The sequence below is a fragment of the Triticum urartu genome, chromosome 6 (assembly GCF_003073215.2).
Source record: "Triticum urartu cultivar G1812 chromosome 6, Tu2.1, whole genome shotgun sequence".
NCBI lineage: Eukaryota > Viridiplantae > Streptophyta > Magnoliopsida > Poales > Poaceae > Triticum > Triticum urartu.
This window is the reverse complement of record NC_053027.1, coordinates 507,043,404-507,058,207: the sequence shown is the minus strand read 5'-3', so window position 1 is coordinate 507,058,207 and position 14,804 is coordinate 507,043,404. Positions and strand designations below refer to the sequence as shown.

Here is a 14,804-nt window from a genome sequence, read left to right as displayed (position 1 = left end):
GGAGGCTTCTCAAGTTATTTAATGCTTTGCCTGATCATCCTCTTAAGAAACCCGAAATACTTGATATCTTTTATAATGGACTAACCGATCCTTCCAGAGATTACCTGGATAGTTGTGTTGGTTCTCTTTTCAGGGAAAGAACACCAGATGAAGCTGAAATTCTATTGAATAATATGTTGACAAATGAAAATAATTGGGCACCTCCTGAGCCAGCTCCTGCTCCAATTACTGAGCCTATTCTTAAACCAACTCCGAAGATGAGAGGTGTTCTATTTCTCAGTCCCGAAGATATGCAAGAGGCAAAGAAATCTATGAAAGAGAAAGGTATTAAAGCTGAAGACATTAAGAATTTACCTCCTATTGAAGAAATACATGGTCTTAATTCAGCGCCTGTTGAAGAAACTTATGATCTCAATTATTTATTTGTTGAAGAACCTCCTAACCCCGATATCCCAACACAGGTAGTTAAGGTAAATTCTCTCTATAGATATGATAAAGCTGAAGTTCCTCCTACTAAAATTACTAGTCATTGCTTGGATGAGTTTGATAACTTTATGTATAAGCAAGATGACTTCAATGCTTATTTTGGTAGACAATTAAAAGAAAATGCTTATATGATTAGACGCTTGGGTGATTATATGGCTGATATTAAAGATGAACTTAAACTTGTTAGCAAACATGCTTCTATGGTTCTCAGAGAAATAATATTGATGTTCCTAGTTCTTCTAAAAAGAAGAAAAAGAAAAATGATAGAACTGTGCAAACTTCTAGTGAACCTATTGCTGAACCACCTGATAATCCAAATGATATATCTATGTCTGATGCTGAAACACAATCTGGTAATGAACATGAACCTAGTGAAAATGTTAATAATGATGTTCATGATGATGCTCAACCTAGTAATGACAATGATGTAGAAATTGAACCTGCTGTTGATCTTGATAACCCACAATCAAAGAATCAACGTTATGATAAAAGAGACTTTGTTGCTAGGAAACATGGTAAAGAAAGAGAGACTTGGGTTCAGAAACCCATGACTTTTCATCCAAAACCAACCAAGAAAAAGGATGATGAGGATTTTGAGCGCTTTGCTGAAATGATTAGGCCTATCTTTTTGCGTATGCGATTAACTGATGTGCTCAAAACAAATCCTTATGCTAAATATATGAAGGATATCATTACTAATAAAAGAAAGATACCGGAAGCTGAGATTTCCACCATGCTTGCTAATTATACTTTTAAGGGTGGAATACCAAAGAAACCTGGAGATCCCGGAGTACCTACTATACCTTGCTCCATTAAAAGAAATTATATTAAAACTGCTTTATGTGATCTTGGAGCCGGTGTTAGTGTTATGCCTCTCTCATTATATCGTAGACTTGACTTGAATAAGTTGACACCTACCGAAATATCTTTGCAAATGGCTAATAAATCAACTGCTATACCTGTCGGTATTTGTGAGGATGTGCTTGTTGTGCTTGCAAACGTTACTATTTTAACGGACTTTGTTATACTTGATATTCCCGAGGATGATAGTATGTCAATTATTCTTGGAAGACCTTTTCTTAATACTGCATGGGCTGTTATTGATTGCAACAAAGGCAATGTCACTTTTCATGTTAATGGTAATGAGCATACGGTACACTTTCCGAGGAAACAACCTCAAGTTCATAGTATCAACTCCATTGGAAAAATTCCATCGATTATATTTGGAGGTTTTGAATTTCCTCTTCCTACTGTCAAGAAGAAATATGATATACTTATTGTAGGGGAAGTGCATATCCCCGTTGAGGTAACTTAGTGTTATTTGAAATTTCTCCGGTTTCATGATTATCGGAATGAGTTTGTTAACAAGACTTGATCAACCTTGTTAGTGGTTTCTTTTTGATGAGCATGAGATGGATGAAACTAGAAGCACAAACTTCTGTACCCTCTCTATACTTTCTGTTAATTAGTAGAAATAAAATAAAAATAGATATTTTTCTGTCTGTTATCTGATTATCCGTGCAATATAAAAATATCCCAAAAATAAAAGTCCTCAGAATGACATGCCAATTTAATATGATTTTTTCGGGAATATTTGAGGATTTACTGTGCAAAAATTACCGCGAGAGGAGCTGCCACTGGCCACGAGGGTGCTGGGCGCCCCCCCTATAGGGCGCGCCCCCTGCCTCATGGGCCCACGGTGGCCCTCCTCCACTTATCCCAGCACCCATCTTCTTCCTCTGTCTCACACAAACCCGAAAAACCAACTCAAGCACGAGTTCCAGCCACTTTTGCTGTGGTTTTCGATCTCCTTGCTCAAAGCACCTCTCGCAAAACTGCTTGGGGAGATTGTTCCTTGGTATGTGACTCATCCATTGGTCCAATTAGTTTTTGTTCTAGTGCTTAATTCATTGCAAATTTATGCTGCATAGGTGACCATGTTCTTGAGCTTGCATGTCAAATTTATATGGTTACAAGTAGTTCTAATGCTTGATATAGGCTCTAGGCACTTGTAAGAGTAGTTGCTATCAGTTTTATTGAAGTTGGTTTACTTTTGTTTGAAGTTACTAAAAATTTCAGAATTTTTCAGAATATAATGAGGAGATTCTTGAGGGGCTCATCGAGCCAAAGCTCAAAGGAAAAGGCACCAAAGCCTAAGTATAATCTGCCTCGCACCGCGGAGATTCGGGCGTGTGAATGGCCTTTCGAAGATTTCTTGAGAGCAGCCGGTATCTATGAAGATTTTCATGAATTGGCTCACAATGCAGGCCTCACCGCTTTCCTCCACGACCAATGCGATCAATATCTCTTACTCACAAATACCTTTGTGCAAAACTTTCAATTTCATTCTAGGAACTCACCACCCACGGTGGAGTTTCATTTATATGATGAGCAAGGAGATGTCACTTTATAATTTCTGTCGGATTTGTTTAGTCCCTTTTGAGGGCAAGACATAAGAACCACATCACGATGATGTGGAGGGATTTATTAATAATATCACTGTAGGAGAAACCATGAAGGTTTCCGATGCATGAATCACTAGCATACATTTTCCTGTTTTACGTTACTTTGCATTATTTGCTAGTCGTTGTTTAATTGGATGCGGAAACTGTGGAAACCTTAGTATCCCTGATTTAATTATTCTACTCCAGGGTTTATATACAGTGATAACACTTTTAGTATGGGCGGTATTATTGCTAGACGGTTAAATATGAACCGTACTAAGGGCCCCATCTTTGGAGGCATTTATGCTACATGCCTAGCCGCACATTTTAACATACCTATTAGGCATGCTGAGAAGGAAGAAAAGGTGCTGCCCCGTGTTTATCTAGATCATAAAAGTATGGTAGCACATGATTTTATTGTTAAGAATAGGGCAGAAGAGCTTAAATATCAATTGTTCTTTAATAAACATCATCCTGAGACTATTACCTTGCCTGCTCCTTCTTTGTTTGATTTGACTGCAGGCACGTACCTTGTTCCGTTGACGGCTATTCACGCCTACCGGAACCCTGCACCAGCCGAGGAGCCAGAACCGGAACCACAATTTGATCCTTCACGGCAGTCCAACTATCAGTGGGATCTGGAGATGATTGCCAGCCAGTGGCAATCGGAGCCTTCTTCTTCCTCATCACAGTACGACCCCAACCACTATTATTATGGATATCCGCCAGGCCAGCCGTGGCCATAGACCAACTTAGGCCAAAAGCCTAAGCTTGGGGGAGTACGCATTTCTCACCGACATTACATTTATGTTCACACACACTCATTGCTAGATGTCGGTGCTCATACTTTTTCACTGTATTATCAATGCTAGTTTATTTTCTTTTACCTGCTTTCTTCTTGTGTGTTTGTTAAACCTTAAGAAAAATAAAAAAAATTAGTTGTAGCTTTTAATTAATTTACTTTCCATGCTTGTAGTAGTAATTAAAAAGAAAACCCAAAAATATTTCCTGTTCTTCTTCTGCTTGTTGGGAGCTTTCCTGTGTAAATAGTTTTATTTCTTTTTCTTTTCTTTGGGGGTCAGTAGGAGAAGACCATAATTAGATTGTTGTAGTGGCTCTTATATGCATTATTGTTGAATTAACCAAAGAGCCCATATTGCCTTGTCTTCTCCTGTTTATTGAATGCTCGCAGATTCCAGCTTAGTCTAATGCACGCACACTCTTATTATTATTCACACCATTCGGTCATGCAAGTTAAAGGCAATTATGATGATATATGATGGACTGACTGAGATGAGAAAAGCTGGTATGAACTCGACCTCTTTTTGTTTTGGTAAATATGATGAGTCCCGCGTTCTTGATTCAGCTTATTATGAATAAACATGTTTGCAATGAAAATTAGAGATCGTAGTTGCTTGTGCCATGCTTGATTAGCTATGAGTTATGATGATTTACCTTGTGTGCCAACATGCTATTAAGATGGTTATGATGTGGTATGATGGGGTGGTATCCTCCTTTGAATGTTTTAAGTGACTTGACTTGGCACATGTTCACGCATGTAGTTGAAACAAATCAACATAGCCTTCACGATATTTATGTTCATGGTGGATTATATCCTACTCATGCTTGCATCCAATGTTTATTAATTTTAATGCATGTACATGGTTGTTATCGCTCTCTAGTTGGTCGCTTCCCAGTCTTTTGCTAGACTTCATTTGTACTAAGCGGGAATACTGCTTGTGCATCCAATCCCTTAAACCCCAAAGTTATTCCAGATGAGTCCACTATACCTTCCTATATGCGGTATCTACCTGCCGTTCCAAGTAAATTTGTATGTGCCAAACTCTAAACCTTCAAATAAACATTCTGTTTTGTATACTCGAATAGCTCATGTATCAACCAAGGCTATCATTATCTTCCGTGTTAGGCGGGTTATTCTCAAGGGGAGTGGACTCCGCTCCTCACTCACGAGAAAATGGCTGGTCACCGGGATGCCAAGTCCCATGCTTTATGCAAACTAAATCAAAATTAATTGCAAACAAACCTCCCCCTGGGACCTGATGTATATTGGAGGCACTCGTTGTTTCGAGCAAGCCATGGATTGATGTTTGTTGGTGGAGGGGGAGTATAAACTTTACCATTCTGTTTGGGAACCGCCTATAATGTGTTTAGCATGGAAGATATCGCCATCTCTTAGTTGTTACGTTGACAATGAAAGTATACCGATCAAAATACAATTTATCTCTATTTCAAAACCGAGCTCTGGCACCTCTACAAATCCCTGCTTCCCTCTGCGAAGGGCCTATCCATTTACTTTTATGTTGAGTCATCACCCTCTTATTTAAAAAGCACTAGCTGGAGAGCACAACTGTCATTTGCATTCATCACTATTAATTTATGTTGGGTGTGACTGTGATTGGATCTCTTTTACCATGAATTACAATGTCTAGTCAGTCCTTGATCTTTAAAGGTGCTCTGCATTTATGTTTTGCGGTCTCAGAAAGGGCTAGCGAGATGCCATCTTGTTATATCATATTATGATTGTTTTGAGAAAGTGTTGTCATCCGAGATTTATTATTATGACTTGCTAGTTGATTATGCTATTGATATGAGTAATTATGAGACCTGAGAATTATTGCAAATGTGGTTAGTTATGATCTATGCTGAAAACTTGAATGCTGGCTTGACATAGTTACAACAACAACAGCAAACAGAGTTTGTAAAAGTTTTCTTTCTTTCTTTCAGTTTGTCAACTGAATTGCTTGAGGACAAGCAAGGGTTTAAGCTTGGGAGAGTTGATACGTCTCCGTCGTATCTACTTTTCCAAACACTTTTGCCCTTATTTTGGACTCTAACTTGTATGATTTGAATGCAACTAACCCGGACTAACGCTGTTTTCAGCAGAATTGCCATGGTGTTGTTTTATGTGCAGAAAACAAATATTCTCAAAATGACCTGAAACTCCACGGGAGGTCTTAGAAAAAATAATAATAAATCCTCGCCAAAGATGAAGACCAGGGGGCCCACACCCTTCTCACGAGGGTGGGGGCGCCCCCCCTAGGGCGCCCCCCCAGGGCGCGCCCCCCTACCTCGTGGGCCCCCTGGAAACCCTCCGACGCCAACTCCAACTCTATATATTTGCTTTCGGAGAGAAAAAAATCAGGGAGAAGAAATCATCGCATTTTACGATACGGAGCCGCCACCAAGCCCTAAAACCTCTCGGGAGGGCTGATCTGGAGTCCGTTCGGGGCTCCGGAGAGGGGGATTCATCGCCGTCGTCATCATCAACCATCCTCCATCACCAATTTCATGATGCTCACCGCCGTGCGTGAGTAATTCCATCGTAGGCTTGCTGGACGGTGATGGGTTGGATGAGATTTATCATGTAATCGAGTTAGTTTTGTCAGGGTTTGATCCCTAATATCCATTATGTTCTGAGATTGATGTTGCTATGACTTCCCTTCTTTTCGGTTGGATGTCCAGTATATTTCAGACATGTGGCATCTGATACGTCTCCGTCGTATCTACTTTTCCAAACACTTTTGCCCTTGTTTTGGACTCTAACTTGTATGATTTGAATGGAACTAACCCGGACTAACGCTGTTTTCAGCAGAATTGCCATGGTGTTGTTTTATGTGTGGAAAACAAATATTCTCGGAATTACCTGAAACTCCATGGGAGGTCTTAGAAAAATAATAATAAATCCTCGCCAAAGATGAAGACCAGGGGGCCCACACCCTTCTCACGAGGGTGGGGGCGCCCCCCCTAGGGCGCGCCCCCTACCTCGTGGGCCCCCTGGAAACCCTCCGACGCCAACTCTAACTCTATATATTTGCTTTCGGAGAGAAAAAAATCAGCGAGAAGAAATCATCGCGTTTTACAATACGGAGCCGCCGCCAAGCCCTAAAACCTCTCGGGAGGGCTGATCTGGAGTCCGTTCGGGGCTCCGGAGAGGGGGATTCGTCGCCGTCGTTATCATCAACCACCCTCCATCACCAATTTCATGATGCTCACCGCCGTGCGTGAGTAGTTCCATCGTAGGCTTGCTGGACGGTGATGGGTTGGATGAGATTTATCATGTAATCGAGTTAGTTTTGTTAGGGTTTGATCCCTAGTATCAATTATGTTCTGAGATTGATGTTGCTATGACTTTGCTATGGTTAATGCTTGTCACTAGGGCCTGAGTGCCATGATTTCAGATCTGAACCTATTATGTTTTCATGAATATATGTGAGTTCTTGATCCTATCTTGCAAGTCTATAGTCACCTACTATGTGTTATGATCCGGCAACCCCGAAGTGACAATAATCGGGACCACTCCCGGTGATGACCGTGGTTTGAGGAGTTCATGTATTCACTATGTGCTAATGCTTTGTTCCGGTTCTCTATTAAAAGGAGGCCTTAATATCCCTAAGTTTCCAATAGGACCCCGCTGCCACGGGAGGGTAGGACAAAAGATGTCATGCAAGTTCTTTTCCATAAGCACGTATGACTATATACGGAATACATGCCTACATTACCTTGATGAATTGGAGCTAGTTCTGTGTCACCCTATGTTATGACTGTTACATGATGAACCGCATCCGGCATAATTATCTATCACTGATCCGGTGCCTACGAGTTTTCCATATACTGGTTCTTGCTTATTTACTTTCCCGCTGCTACTGTTACAATCACTACAAAATACCAAAAACATTACTTTTGTTGTCTTTACTTTTGTTGCCGCTACCACCACTATCATATTACTTTGCTACTAAACACTTTGCTGCAGATACTAAGTTTCCAGGTGTGGTTGAATTGACAACTCAGCTGCTAATACTTGAGAATATTCTTTGGCTCCCCTTGTGTTGAATCAATAAATTTGGGTTGAATACTCTACCCTCGAAAGCTGTTGTGATCCCCTATACTTGTGGGTTATCAGCGTCTGCCCAGCTTAAGTGACCTCCAAAGGTGCTGCGACCCCGTCTTCGAAGAAGAGGGTGTTCAAGGGGAGGTCCGATCTTCACGGCGTAGGATCGATAAACGGATGGGGATAACTAGCTGCAAGCAGCCAGAAAATGGAAAATAAGAGATTATGACCCGACGAGGAGGAGGCTCACCAAACCTTGCAATCCGAACATTCACCGATCCACAACCCGCAATACTACCCCACACAACCATGCTCAAGTCGTGGAGCACGGGATAGGTGCAATCCGCAAGGGAAACCACGAACTCTAACCCACACAACACGATCTAGTCATGGAGCACGAATTAGGAGCAATTTCTCAAGGAATCACGAGAATAAGGGTAACAAGAGCTCTCCAATCTCAGGAGGAGTCTATGTCTTTGGTCTTTGATAGAAATGGCAAAAGTGCCCAACAAAGGGAAGAGCTAGCCTATTTATAATTGGGACAACCCCCCTGTATAGGTGTGAAAGAGAACTAGCTTCTGGAACTAGCTTAGGTGTGGAAGGGAACCAGCTTTGTTTGACTAAATGGCTTCAAGACTTAATGGGGTAGCTTCTAAAATACTCTCGTTGGAGGTGGTTGGCAGTTCCTGACCAAACATTGTTCACTAGAGTCGAACAATGTTTCCTTCAGCCGCAAACTCGAGTTCTGGGAACCTTTCGCAAGTTGGAATAGCAAACTCGTACAAAACATTGTTTCGTCAGAATCAGAACAATGTTTCTTCAGCAGACAACTCATTCTTCATGAATTCCTAACTTTGTTCCTTCGCCATAAAACATTGTTTCGCACGGACTGAAATGTGTTTGGCCTTATTCGATATCGCACCTGAGTTCAACCAACAACAAAGGAGGAGAAGGCACAACCATGTTTTCAAGGTCAAATGATATACTTAAGTTAGCGTTCGCCTGATCATGTATTTGCATCGCGCGGCTTCTTGCGATTGGACCGTTGATGATTGGTGGTGTGTTGCCCATGGTTGGGATGTCCTCATCATCCTCCCACTCTTGAGAAGGAGTCGTCCTCGACTCTAAAGGCCCAAAGTATGGGGAAATATCGGAAACAATGAAGGTTGGGCTAACACCATATTCTTCTAGAAGATCGATCTTGTAAGCATTGTCGTTGATCCTTTTGAGCACCGCAAATGGTCCATCACCACGTGGGTGTAATTTTCACTTGTGTTGCTCAGGAAAACAGTCCTTCTGAAGGTGTACCCATACCAAATCGCCTTGCTCGAACACCAGCTTCTTCATGGTCTTGTTTACCCGCTTCGTATATTGTTCAGTCATTTTCTCAATGTTCTCCTTTGCTTGGGCATGAAGTTTCTTGACGAAATTAGCACGCTTACTTGCATCAAGGCTGGTTCGTTCCTGCAGTGGCAAAGGCAAAAGATCGATGGGAGCAGTAGGTTTGAATCCAAAAAACAAGTTCAAATGGGCAAAATTTAGTGGTCGAATGTACAACCCTGTTATACGTGAACTCCACATGAGGTAGGCACTCTTCCCACATCTTCAAATTCTTCTTGAGGACTGCTCGTAGCATCATGGACAACGTTCGGTTGACAACTTCAGTCTGTCCATGAGTTTTTGGGTGGCATGTCGTGGAAAATAGGAGCTTGGTGCCAAGTTTTCCCCACAGGGTCTTCCAAAAGTAGCTTAGAAATTTGGTGTCATGGTCTAACACAATCGTGCGTGGTACTCCATGTAGCCGCACAACTTCCCTGAAAAATAGATCAACAATGTGTGAAGCATCATCGCTCTTATGACAAGGGGTAAAATGTGCCATTTTGCTAAAACGATCAACTACCACAAACACCGAGTCACTCCCCCTCTTAGTCCGTGGTAAACAAAGAACAAAATCTGTAGAAATATCTTTCCACGGAGTATTCGGAATAGATAGAGGAGTATATAAACCATGAGGATTCAAGCGGGACTTAGCTTTGTGACAAATCTCGCATCTCATCACGTAGCGTTCCACGTCACATCTCATGCGCGGCCAAAAGAAGTGATCAACGAGCACACTTTCGGTTTTGTTGGCTCCAAAATGTCCCATGATGCCACCAGCGTGAGCCTCCTACAAGAGCAACAGACGAACAGAACATTCTGGGATGCACAATTTGTTAGCTCGAAATAGAAATCCATCATGCAAGTGAAACTTCTCCCATCCCTTTCCCTTGTTGCACTTTGAAAATGGTTTAGAAAAGTATGAGTCGTTAGCATACAATTCTTTGATGCTTTGTAAACCAAGGATTTTAACATCAAGTTGGGAAAGTAAAATGTGACATCTAGACAATGCGTAGGCAACAACGTTATCCTCCCCTTTCTTGTACTTGACAATATAAGGAAAAGACTCTATGAACTCACTCCATTTTGCATGTCTATGGTTCAATTTTAGTTGGCCCTTTAGATGTTTTAAAGATTCATGGTCATAATGTATTACAAACTCTTTTGTCCACAAGTAATGCTGCCATGTTTCCAAAGATCAAACAAGTGCATACAATTCTTTATCATAGACGGAATAATTAAGAGTTGGACCATTAAGCTTCTCACTAAAATAGACGATGGGTTTACCTTCTTGCATTAGTACTCCACCAATACCAACACCACTTGCATCACATTCAATCTCAAATGTCTTACCAAAATCAGGAAGTGAAAGCAATGGGGCTGATGTCAATCTCATCTTCAATTCTTGGAAGGACTTGTCTTGGGCATCACCCCATTGGAATGAGTGTCTTTCTTCGTTAACTCATTCATTGGTCCAGCAATGGTGCTGAAATCCTTCATGAACCGGCGGTAGAAACCTGCAAGTCCGAGGAAGCTACGTACTTAGCTCACATTTTGTGGAGGCATCCACTCATGAATAGCCTTGATCTTCTCTTCATCGACCTCCACACCTTTTGCTGAAACAACAAAGCCAAGAAACACAACCTTGTTTGTGCAAAATGTGCACTTTTCCACGTTAGCATACAACTTTTCCTCCCGTAGGACAGCAAGCACACATTTTATATGTACAACATGATCCTCCAAAGTTTTGCTATAAATCAATATGTCATCAAAGTAAACCACGACAAACTTGCCAATGAAGGATCTAAGCACATGATTCATCAATCTCATGAAAGTACTAGGTGCATTTGTTAATCCAAAGGGCATAACCAACCATTCATACAAGCCAAATTTTGTCTTAAATGCAGTTTTCCATTCGTCACCCTCTTTCATTCTTATTTGGTGGTAACCACTTCGTAAATCAATTTTGGAAAATATGGTGGTGCCACAAAGTTCATCAAGCATGTCATCGAGCCTAGGAATAGGGTGCCGATATCTCACAGTTATGTTGTTAACGGATCTACAATCAGTGCACATGCGCATGGTACCATCTTTCTTTGGAACTAAAAGTATGGGAACATCACAAGGAGAAAGACTTTCCCTTACATACCCTCTATTAAGAAGATCTTCTACTTGCCTCTGAATTTCCTTCGTATCCTCTGGGTGTGCTCGATATGGTGGCCAGTTTGGTAGTGGGGCGCCCGGAACCAAGTCGATCTGGTGCTCAATGCCCCGCTTCGGTGGCAAACCAGGTGGTACCTCCTTGGGAAACACATCCTCATACTCCTGCAAAAGATCAAGAACAACACTAGGAAGAGTTGAGGGTAAGTCGTTAGCAGCCAATAAAGTTTCCTTGTACATGAGTACAAACAATGGAGTATTAGGTTCCCTCAATTCCCGCATATCCCTTTTCCTAGCTGTCATAACTAATCCCTCTTTTTCCCGGGGCTTGGTCATATTTGGCTATGGAGCTTTTGGCTGTGGAAACACTCCCTCACTATGTTGGTGGCTCACTCGTTGTGTATGATCACTCTCTCCCTTTTTCTTTCCTTTTCTTTTCATCTCATCAAGATAGACTTCCTCAGGTGTCATGGGCAGCCAATTGAACTTTTCTCCTCTATGGACAAAACATAAGCGATTCGCATGCCCGCTGATTTGCACATCACGGTCATGCAACCACGGTCGTCCAAGAAGCAAGTGACAAGTGTCCATCGGCACCACATCACACTCAACATCATCTTGATATGTCCCTACTGAAATTGGTATTCGCATGCTGCTAATCACATTAATTGCGTCACAATCATTCAGCCATTGCATGCGGTATGGATGTGGGTGACGTTTTGTTTGCAATTGAAGCTTCTCGACCATCCCCGTGCTTGCAATATTGCTACAGCTGCCACTATCAACAATCACTCGACATATCTTTGAGTTGATAAGGCAACGCGTGTGGAAAAGATTATGTCGCTGCCCCTTTTCCTCCTCCACAACTTGGGCGTTAAGTGAACGACATACAACCAAAGCTTCTCCATCAAGTCCCTCACTAGATAAAATAGTTCCTCCTACTTCCCAACCTTGCTCCTATTCCACTTCATCATTGCCACCTTCATGGTCACTGTCAGACTCCCATTCACCTCGTTCATTGAGGATCATAGTTCTTTTGCTGGGACATTCCGAAGAAATATGACCTCTTCCTTCGCATTTGTGGCATTGAATGTCGCTGTTGCGTGTAGAACTCTTTTCTGGAGGTGGAGCAGAGGATACTCCTGCTATAGCTGATGGCCTCTTATCTTCATTGCGAATAGCAGGTGAGGAAGCCGTCGAGGCATGTGGGTGCCTAGGTGGTGCGCCCTCAAATTGAGAACCATATGGATGTTGTGTTCGCTGCCATGAGCGTGTGGTGGTGCAGCCTTGGAAACCACAAGTACGACCATTACGCATATTCTTCTTCTCAACTCTTATAGCTTGATGTACCAAATCTTGTATTGTATCATAAGGAAACATCTCCACAAAATCTGATATTTCATCATTCAGCCCATGTAAAAATCTTGCCATTTCCGCCTCATCATTTTCATGGGTTCTTGTCTGAATCAGCAACACCTCCATCTCTTTATAGTACTCCTCAACAGTGCGGGAACCTTGAGTGAGCCCCTGCAACAGCTTGTACAATTGCCTCTCATAGTATGATGGAACAAAACGGCGCCTCATGACTTACTTCATCAAGGTCCAGCTGCGGATATGATTATTGCCTGACATCAACCGATCGTCTTGCAGCTGATTCCACCATGTAAGAGCATAACCAGAGAACTCCATAACAGCAAGATCAACTCTCTTAGCTTCAGAAAAACCATGGATGCGAAAGATTTAGTCACACTTCTCTTCCCACTCAATATATGCATCCGGGTCCTCTTTTCCCGTGAATGATGGCTCATGTAGCTTCACTCTCGCTTGGTTGTCACGGTCATCCTGATCACGACGGTCATAACGATGACCATTGCGACCAAAAACAGCACCACGATGAGGCGGGGAGTAGGGTTCATAGTCCCCCATGCCTTCATCTTCGTCACCATGCTTGGAGAGATCTTCAAGGAAGATGGCATCATCATCATGTGTCCCTCGTCGCCGGTGATCAGCAGCAAACCCGCGGGGGTCATGGCCTCGCCCCCGAGCCCACTGCCGCTGTTAGCTTCGCCGCCACACACGCCACTACTGTCGCTTGTGTCTGAGCCCACATACGTGCTCCTGGAGTTGCCAGGAGTCCAACGCACGCACACCCACATCCCCTAGTGCCCCTAGCTCCGGTTATGCTTTCGCCCGCACGCCGCCGCCGCTCCACTCGTTGTCGTCGTCCCTGTGGACCACTCCCAGCCGCTCCGCGACCACCAATCGACGCGGGTGAGTCCTAGCTATGGAATGAGCCTGTCCGCGCATCGAACAACCCCCCCCCGCAACACCAATCCCGACCACGGCCGAGCTCCGGCCGCTTCTCAGCTCGGCGCCGGCGACATCTCCGGCCACATCGGGACGAACCGCTCATGCCAGTAGATGTGCCTCTTCGCGCTCGTTCGAACGAGCCCAAGCGCGAATGAATCCATGCCCTGTGCACGTTTTCCGGTGAATTTTGGCGGGTCAGCGTCGTGTATTTGGTCGCCGGCGGCGAGAGCCGGCCGCGCTGACCTAGCCTGGCCCGGGGCCACCCCCTGGGTCACTGCCCGGTGGGACCCACGGGCCCGATTGACCGCGTTGACTCAGGTCAACGTGCTGACTGTGCACCCCAAGTCACTACCAGTGGGGCCCACATCCCCAAACTTATTGAGACCGAAATTAATTAATTAATTTAATTAGTTACACTAAGTAGACACTGATGTGTGGGTCCAGTAGGTTAATTTGTTAAATTTGATTAGTTTTAAACTATGTCAAACCCACTATCAATGACAGGTGGGGCCCAAACATCAGTTTGACCAGTCAACTGGCTGGTTGACTGCTGACGTCGGGATGACGTCATGCTGGCGCAATATGTTCTTTTGTATTAATAATAATAATAATAACTATTTAAAACTTTGAAAATTAATATAAAATAAACCGTAACTTGGATGAAAATACTTTGTACATGAAAGTTGCTCAGAACGACGAGACGAATCTGAATACGTAGTCCGTTCATCCGCCACACATCCCTAGCATAGCGAACTTGCAACATTCCCCTCTGGTTCGGCTGTCCAAAAATGACAAACATCGGGAATACTTTCCCAGATGTTTTTCCCCTTCGCCGGTATCACCTATCCCTACGTTAGATCACCCATGGCACCGCGTATTGCCATTTTATGCTTTGTGATGTTTTGATTGCTCTGTTATTTATTGTGTTCCCCCTCCATTACTTCTTTCCAATAGACCCCGAGATTGTTGCCGATACCCCTGTGATCGACTACATCGACGAAGACCCCTCCTTGCCAGAGCAACCAGGCAAGCCCCCCCTTGATCAACCTGATATCGCCTACTCCTTCTCTCTACTGCTTGCATTAGAGTAGTGTAGCATGTTACTCCTTTGGGTTAATCCTATTCTGCTGCATAGCCTGTCTTTGCTACTACTGTTGTTACCTTTACCTGCAATCCTA

At 43.1% G+C, this 14,804-nt stretch overlaps 1 pseudogene; it reads right to left on the bottom strand.

The window, feature by feature from the left end:
• Positions 1-8,685: 8,685 nt before the first annotated feature.
• Positions 8,686-13,242, bottom strand: LOC125516884 (annotated as a pseudogene).
• Positions 13,243-14,804: the final 1,562 nt, after the last annotated feature.